Source organism: Meleagris gallopavo, chromosome 3, assembly GCF_905368555.1.
Source record: "Meleagris gallopavo chromosome 3, MGAL_WU_HG_1.1, whole genome shotgun sequence".
NCBI classification, from domain to species: Eukaryota; Metazoa; Chordata; class Aves; order Galliformes; family Phasianidae; genus Meleagris; species Meleagris gallopavo.
In genome coordinates this window covers 5,851,626-5,858,997 of record NC_139406.1, presented here as the reverse complement: position 1 = coordinate 5,858,997, position 7,372 = coordinate 5,851,626, and the positions used below count along the sequence as shown (strand labels likewise).

General features: G+C 41.1%; 1 long non-coding RNA gene across 2 annotated transcripts; it reads right to left on the bottom strand.

The window, feature by feature from the left end:
• Positions 1-1,201: 1,201 nt before the first annotated feature.
• On the bottom strand, positions 1,202-3,963 carry LOC146544574 (uncharacterized). 2 transcript variants are annotated; one of them, XR_014882247.1, is made up of 3 exons: positions 3,206-3,520; positions 2,826-2,861; positions 1,202-1,607 (listed from the first exon to the last, which is right to left on the bottom strand). It is a non-coding gene; the product is annotated as an uncharacterized LOC146544574 (long non-coding RNA). The 2 variants fall into 2 exon arrangements; XR_014882248.1 differs by lacking the exon at positions 1,202-1,607 and adding an exon at positions 3,710-3,963 and having other exon boundaries at positions 1,932-2,861; positions 3,206-3,287.
• Positions 3,964-7,372: the final 3,409 nt, after the last annotated feature.

Sequence of the window (7,372 nt, the reverse complement as noted above, 5' to 3'; positions counted from 1 at the left end):
TTTTGCACATTCCGTCAGTCAGAACTCATTCAATTTTCAGAACTTCTGATAACGTTGCAGGAGTGTAAATAAAAGCACAGAGCAGGTCTACATTTATGGCTCATAAAGAAAGTGAACAGATGCTGTGAGAGTGATGCAACTATTTTAAAGGCAAGGGTTTTTTAAAATATTATTTGTAATGTAAACATAACTAGCAATACTGTTTACATCCATCACATTCCATGGCTATTATACAGCACTAAAAAGTTGGTAAATTTTCTAGGTATTTCAAATGTATTTATGAATTCATTTGGATTTTGATCTGTTTAAAACTGAGCTTTCTGCATTGAAGTTGATGGTTTGGAAATGTTTTTATTCTTTTAAGTTACTTCAGTCTTACTTTATTCCTAAGATTTTTGCCTGGGAATAATGGTGTGAATTTCATAGCAGACAGAATGCACAGGAATCTGGAGAAGCTTTGTACATAGCTGTCAATAATGCATCTCTCTGTATTCTCAGGGGATCGCATCTCCATAGACAGCTACAATTAATTCAAAGAAACTGTAAGATGGAAAGCAAAGAAAACATGGTGGGCTCTCCTTCTCTCAGGGCTTTTGTCCAAGCAGATGCAACCGTTACAGATCAGAACTTATATGTTTTAAAGTAGCTAATAAGAATGCAGCATTGCTGACCTAGTGAGCACAAATATTATCAGCAAAACTACAGTCAAGAAGGTCCTTTCCATTTGTGAGTAAACCTATCAAGTGACCTAGTGAATAGAACACATCTTTGTTCCAGTATTATGTCAGAAATACTGGACTAGACTCTTATAGTAAAACAAGAAGAAAACAAATTAACACTTTTTTTTTTTTTTAATGTCAGTGGCACATGGAGTCTTGCCATGAACTTATTGGTAGAAGAATGGGCTCCAACAGATTTTTCATGTGTGTGACTGAACAATGATCAGTGTCTAGATGTAGGTGAGGGTGTGAGTCCAGCAGAACACACTGAAGGAATTTTATTCAAGTGAATAATTCTGTTTGATTGGAAACTCTTCTGAAGAACTGGTTCGGCCCTAATTTTGCAGAATAATTTATAGACATATAAAACATATAAAAATATAAGCACAAAATCAGACTAATACATCTTGCAATATCATGTAGATCAACTGTTGAATCACAGTTGTTAAAATTATTGGCTTTGTGTTAGAAGTTTAATATTGTAGGTTCTGCCATTTATTTCACCACAGACAATGAATGATACAGCTTAAGCCCTTCAGCTGTAGCTGCACCCAATTAGCTATAGACGTGTCAGGAAATGCATTCATGATGCAGTTGGCTATGTTACATGGGTTTTTTTATGGCTTTTTATGGGTTTATATCACAAATACTCACTTTGTGACTTCCATGGTTGAAAACTTTTTAATGTTTTTATCCTCGTTAGATTGTGCAGATTGTCTTCTTTGGAACATCCACCAGCCCAAAATGCAGCGCTTACTTGCTGAGGTTCCCCACCTTTTTCAGAGTACTTTGGAACAGAGTGACCTCACAGCTGACCTCACCTCTGAGGGCACTCTCATACATCCTCTGGGCATTTACACTGACAGACAGCAACAGACTTGGCCAGCACTGCATGTTTTGAAAGAATGAGGCCAGTGTGAAGCAGTGGGAGAAAGCCATTGGCACACTAAGAATTCAGTAATACAGAGTGAGTTAGGAGATTCCGAAGTGAATCAGAGTACAATTGGTATCAGGCCCTGAGATGGAGGCTTCAAGAGCATTTAAACTCTGTGTTAGTTCTGCTATGCAGCTGCTAATGAGGACATCCAGCACCCCATGACAAGCCACTTTCTGCTGACTGTCACAGCAGACAAGACTGGTAAAAAAATCTGAACTTAAGGATTCTATAGAAACAAAATGGTTAACAGACCCTAATGTCAAAACAGCATAACAGCATATGAGGCTACGTGAATATGGTAATAATTATAATCACATAAGCAATAGCAGAACTTTGCACTCAAAGTCTTGTCTGCGTGATCCTATAGCAGTTACACCAGTGTACGTTATATTTGTGTACACAAAACCATAAAATACTCATCATGAAACAACTAAGCCAAAACATCTAGTTACATTCTGAAAAATTTGGTCTGAATCTTTTGGGTTTATTACCACAGGAACATAACGTTGGTTTTACACTTTCACCAGAGTTTCAGTCTTTGCTCTGTGCAAGAATTTTTCTTTGTTAAGTTGTGGATACCATGGGAATATGAAGAACGTAAATATGGGACTGAATGGACTACTTAGTTCCAGATAGAGTAGTAACTTGAAAGTATGCTAAGAAAAACTGTCTGTTAAATCACCTTAATTAATAATCTAAAATTCAAGATATTTCCTGTAATCAAATTTTGTGCCCTTTCAAGTTCCTTTGTTATCACAGCTCAAGCTGTAGAAAAACCTCCTGCCTCTTATACCTCTGGATTCACTCATGTACAGGAAATTTAGAAATGCAATAAACAGTGCTGTAAAAGACAGAATATCTGCAATCCATAAGCTTAAATAACATTATTATTTACATAAAATAGGCTCTTATTTAATAATGTTACAGTCAAAGCTGAGTAAGAAACGAATTATTTTGTGCAGCAATTCCATAAGTGTTTTTTGAATTAAAAAAAAAAAGAAAAAAAGAATTAGATAGACTTTCTTGTCCAGATCTAATGTGAACAGATACTGAAATACCTAATTAGATGACATGAAATCACTCAGTATTATATAACTATGTGCTATAAACATGCATTTTTCCCAAAGAAATACAGCACAGTCATACAAGTAAGAAGAAATATTGCTTACCTTCCTTAGCAAATACTCCGTGGAGGCAGAGTAAATCTGGTCATAAAAGAAAAAACAAGATTGATGTGTACAACTCACACACATACAGACAACAGACACAGTCTTCTCCAGGAGGAATGCCTGTTGTAGCCTTCTGTGCATGTTTCTTACTTATCCACACTGTAGTCAAACTATGTTTAAAATCCCATTCCGTGGCACTGCTATAGGCACCGACATGCTGCATAAATGGTACTTACTGTTCCAGAAGTCACGCATTGTCCTATGGAAAATATACACTCCAAAAGTGGGATTTGTTACAACTGAGCAGATTGTGGCAAAACACTGTGCCTGTTTGTTGCTTTCACTGATCAGCACATAATCACAACGCATACTATCCTTACCTCCTATGTACGTGCATGCGGTGTGTGCACACATGTTTACAGAAAGAGTCGCAGCCCATCTCTCACAGCCTCACACTGATTGCTGGATAAGGGAAAAAATCTTGTTAGGATTACACATAACCATTTCCCTTGACCACGACTTTTGCACACATTTCTCACGTTGTGCAACCAAGATGAGTGATGCTTGGAAGCATTTATAACCCGGACACGAGTGATTATTCACATAAGGCACCGAACTCATTTTGGCTTCCCCTGTGAGAGAGAGCAGTGCTACTGCTGCAGCAGTGCAGTCGCTGTGCTGTTACTCATTTGCTGCAGTCTTTGTGCAGGAGTACACGTTACAAACAAATTAGTAAGGCAATAACATTCAATACTCAGAAGTAAAGAAAATGATGGAGAATCAATCAGATCCTACGGCAGGCATGCAGATGGGCTGTAAAAACATTTAACGGGAGATAGATTTTCCTGTGCTGTCAAAGTTAACGGCACCAAAAGGAAGCATACACTGAGGCATTTTTCTTCCTCTGTGATATTGATCCAATGCCAGACGTAGTGTAGCACAATGGGCACACAGTCAACCTTGGTAAATTAGGTAAATTGGAGATCATTTGACGGTATTCTATTGTTGCTATTGTAATCACCGTAATTTTCACTGGTAATGGTGCTTCGTGATGAAGTGCGGCTCTCACAGGATAATTGTGAAAGGTATCGAAAGACACGGGGTGTAGCATCTGGTTTTAAAAGCTCTTCAGATTCAAATTGGCATTTTACTTTATCTTGAAAATTTATTAGAGATTCAGATCGTGCCAGTTTAAATGGAAAGGTGAAAGCAGGGTAATTTCAATCTATGAATTATTCAGATTCAGACTGGTGAAATTGCCATCCATGAACTGATTCCCTGACAGTTTCTTGCAGAGCCTCCATTATGCTTGTCATTTTTATTTCTTTATCTACGATCTCTCTCTCAGTTACTGCGCTTGTCCCTTAGGGCTGTGCTTCACAAACCAAGTATTTCAAATTGGCAATAACCTAAGCGTGTTGCAGTCTCCAATCGCAGTCTCCACAGGCTGTCTTTTCCAAATCATTAAAACCCACATCCACGATGGTGTCTGTTAGGCTCTTCAATTAGATGAATTGCAAAAAAAAAAGGGAAAAGAAAAAAAAAAAAAAAACACCAAAAAGGGAAGAGAACAGGGCTTCGTAGCAAAGATGAGTCGGGTTCCTGTAGCAGTCCAGCAAATAAAGTGATGCTTTGTGCTGGCTCCTTTGTTGTCAGCGTAACCCATTCTAGCTGCATAGCATCACGCAGAAAGAAACAACTGTTAAGGCAGGCTGACTTCGTGCCCTGGTTTCCAGCAGAAGCAGATAAGGGCTGCATTACCGACAGACTAATCTACGCAAATACCCACGCGGAGAGAGCGCGAGGAGTAGCTTCTTTCAGGCAAGAAAAAACAGATGCAGTAGTAGTAGCAGTTGTAGCAATTGTATTATTAGAAGGAGAAGCGACCGGATAACGGGAACTGTTTCATTCTCACAGACTCCAACCCATACAGATTGCAGTCCCAGAGCCTCTCCACTTGATGGCTGGTTGTATCACTGCCAGTCGCCTGCTGCCCTGTATCCCGAAGAACTGGGACTGATTTAGGTCAGAGTCTGGTTGCTCGCTTGAGCTTTGCTACATTGATGTAAGAAACTGCAGCAAATTATATTACCCATCTGTACGGCCCGGGAACGCCAGCACAGCTTCAGAAGAGGAGCACCTGCAAAGGCCCCAGTCAGGCAAACGGAGACAAGTGCCGCCATCTCCGCGGTCCTGTGGCTGCAGGTGTATCGTCACGGCACAGAGTGGGAGAGCAGCGTTCTTCCTCCGCGGCAGCGTGGGCACCAAGCTCCACGCAGTCCCTGCTCAGCCGAAAGTGCTGCCAGGCTGGAGCTAGCATATCCAGGCTGTGTCTGCTCCTGTGCTAACACCAGGAAAACGTCTCTCGGACAAAAAAAAAGAGATGAGAATAAAAAATCTATGCTGCTTTGTGCCTGGGTCTATGCGTCTGCTTTGCCGCACTGCGACTAGAAAACTGCAGCACTAAGAGCTCTGGCAGTTGCGATAATGTAGAAAGCAGCAGCTCTGTGACACAGCAGTCAGCTGACTTGCAGTGTTATCATTCAATGTCCTCTATAGAATAAGGCCAGTTTCTAAGGTAGAGCCAGAAGGATGACCTTGAATACAAAAATTGGGCTAGACAGAGCGCCTGTTGTCTCGTACCCTTGCACATTATTTTGGGGTGATATACACCATTTGCATCAGGACCTGTAGGTCTTCAGCGGTTTCTTCTCCCTTCCTCCCTTCCTTCTCCATTTTCAAAACAGAAGTGATTTTCTTCCTACCATAAAACAGTCCATATGGTAACATTTAGTTGATGAAAACACCTTTAATAGGAGTTATGTAAATTCGTTCTAAAGTATTGCTTGTAAAGAAGGTGTCTACAAGAGGGTTGATGGGTTTTGGTTAGAAAAAAAGAAACTACATACTCACTGCTGGAGAGGGAAAGCAATTGGGTGAACACCTCTGAATTGCAAAGGTTAATTAGCAAGAACTAGTTTCTGCAGTCTCATCCAGGCATCTCGTTACCTAGGCTGATTTTCATGCTTCTTTGTGGCTCCCAACTAAGTTCACTGGGAACATTTGCTTACTCATCCCTCTGGGAAGATGGAGGGCGGAGCTGTAAAGTGGGCAGATATGGGAAATGATCAGAGTTCTGAATCAGCAGGAGGCAGTGCCTCACCTCCACTGGGGACTTTGAGAATTGAGGATGTCGTGCATGCTCTTGAAAAACTTCACCACGTGTCTGCCTACCTAAAGGATACGTCAAGGTAGAGTAGCCGTGTCCTAAATTGTTATAAATCAACTACCCAATGGTTATAGAAAGAACTGTAGGACAAGTCAACTTTCACTGATCTCAATGGAGACAAGGCATATTTGCACAGGTCCGAATTTAACTGGTTCTCACTGTTACTATTGCAGACTGTGCACTTCAGTGAGGTGCTTTATAAATTCATTATAAAGTACTTGTAAAGTCAAGTAAGCAAGCAAGCATTATATACCAAGTTGGTATTCCTTGTTATAGCTCTTCTTGTGCAAAATTATATCAGCTTTACAGTGGACGTAATACAGAATTCTGCTGTAAGAAAGCAATTTGTACCAACAAACAAACAAACAAAACCATAAAGATGGCAAAAGCTGTGTTGCATCTTTAAGGAGCAATTCTCCTGCACAGCAGAGAGCAGAGCACCCATGCAAAGACTGCTTGTCCACTGCTGTATTGCTTTAGGGAGAGAAATGTCTGTTCTCATACATATCCAGTTAATGGATGAGTAAAACAGCCACATCCCTGTCTCTTCTTTAACAATTTTTTATTAAATGCCCCTAAGGCCACTATTCCCGCAGTCAGCAAAATCAGCACAGACGTCTGGTGCAGAGATTCCGGCCCTCTTTCCTCTCCTTTGCATTTTATCAACTGCCCTCCTCAGCTGCTGGCTGTCTCTCCACAGCACCACACACTTGCTGCTCAAGAACATGCTTTCATATTGCGATGATATGATAGAAGCTGGGAAGAAGCATGATATCGAGGCAAACTCCAAAAAGCCACCGGTGTCAGTTTTCCCGCCTTTATGGATTTGCTGGATCATGGTGTCGACTTAATAAACCTCATGCAGTGTCTGTTGGTTCTTCTCAGAGCCAGCATCAGAAATCTCTGATGCTTAGAGGCCCCCCCAGACAAAAGATGGGGAAAGAGGGGGAAACTCTTTCTGTAACTGGTCATGGTTCTCTTCTCCTGCTGAGCTCCAGTTTCCCTCGTCTCTATTTGTCCTCACGACAAGCTGGGTGGATGTTCCTCCAACAGGGGTCTGTCGAGCACCACGTCTTCCTAAGCAAAAGGCAAACTGTAGATGGCAGAAGATGTTTCTCCACCAACTATCATAGCTGTGGGTGGGGAGAGGGGAGGAAGGAGCATTTCTCTCCTCTTTCCAACTCGATGGAGCTAGCTGCAGATGTATCAACCACAAACACCATTTCTCCCAAGATTTTTCCCTTCAGTTCCATCATCTCTTTGGGAATAGGCAGATGTGCTTTATTTGCCCAAAGCTCTGCAAGGCTGGAGTATCTAT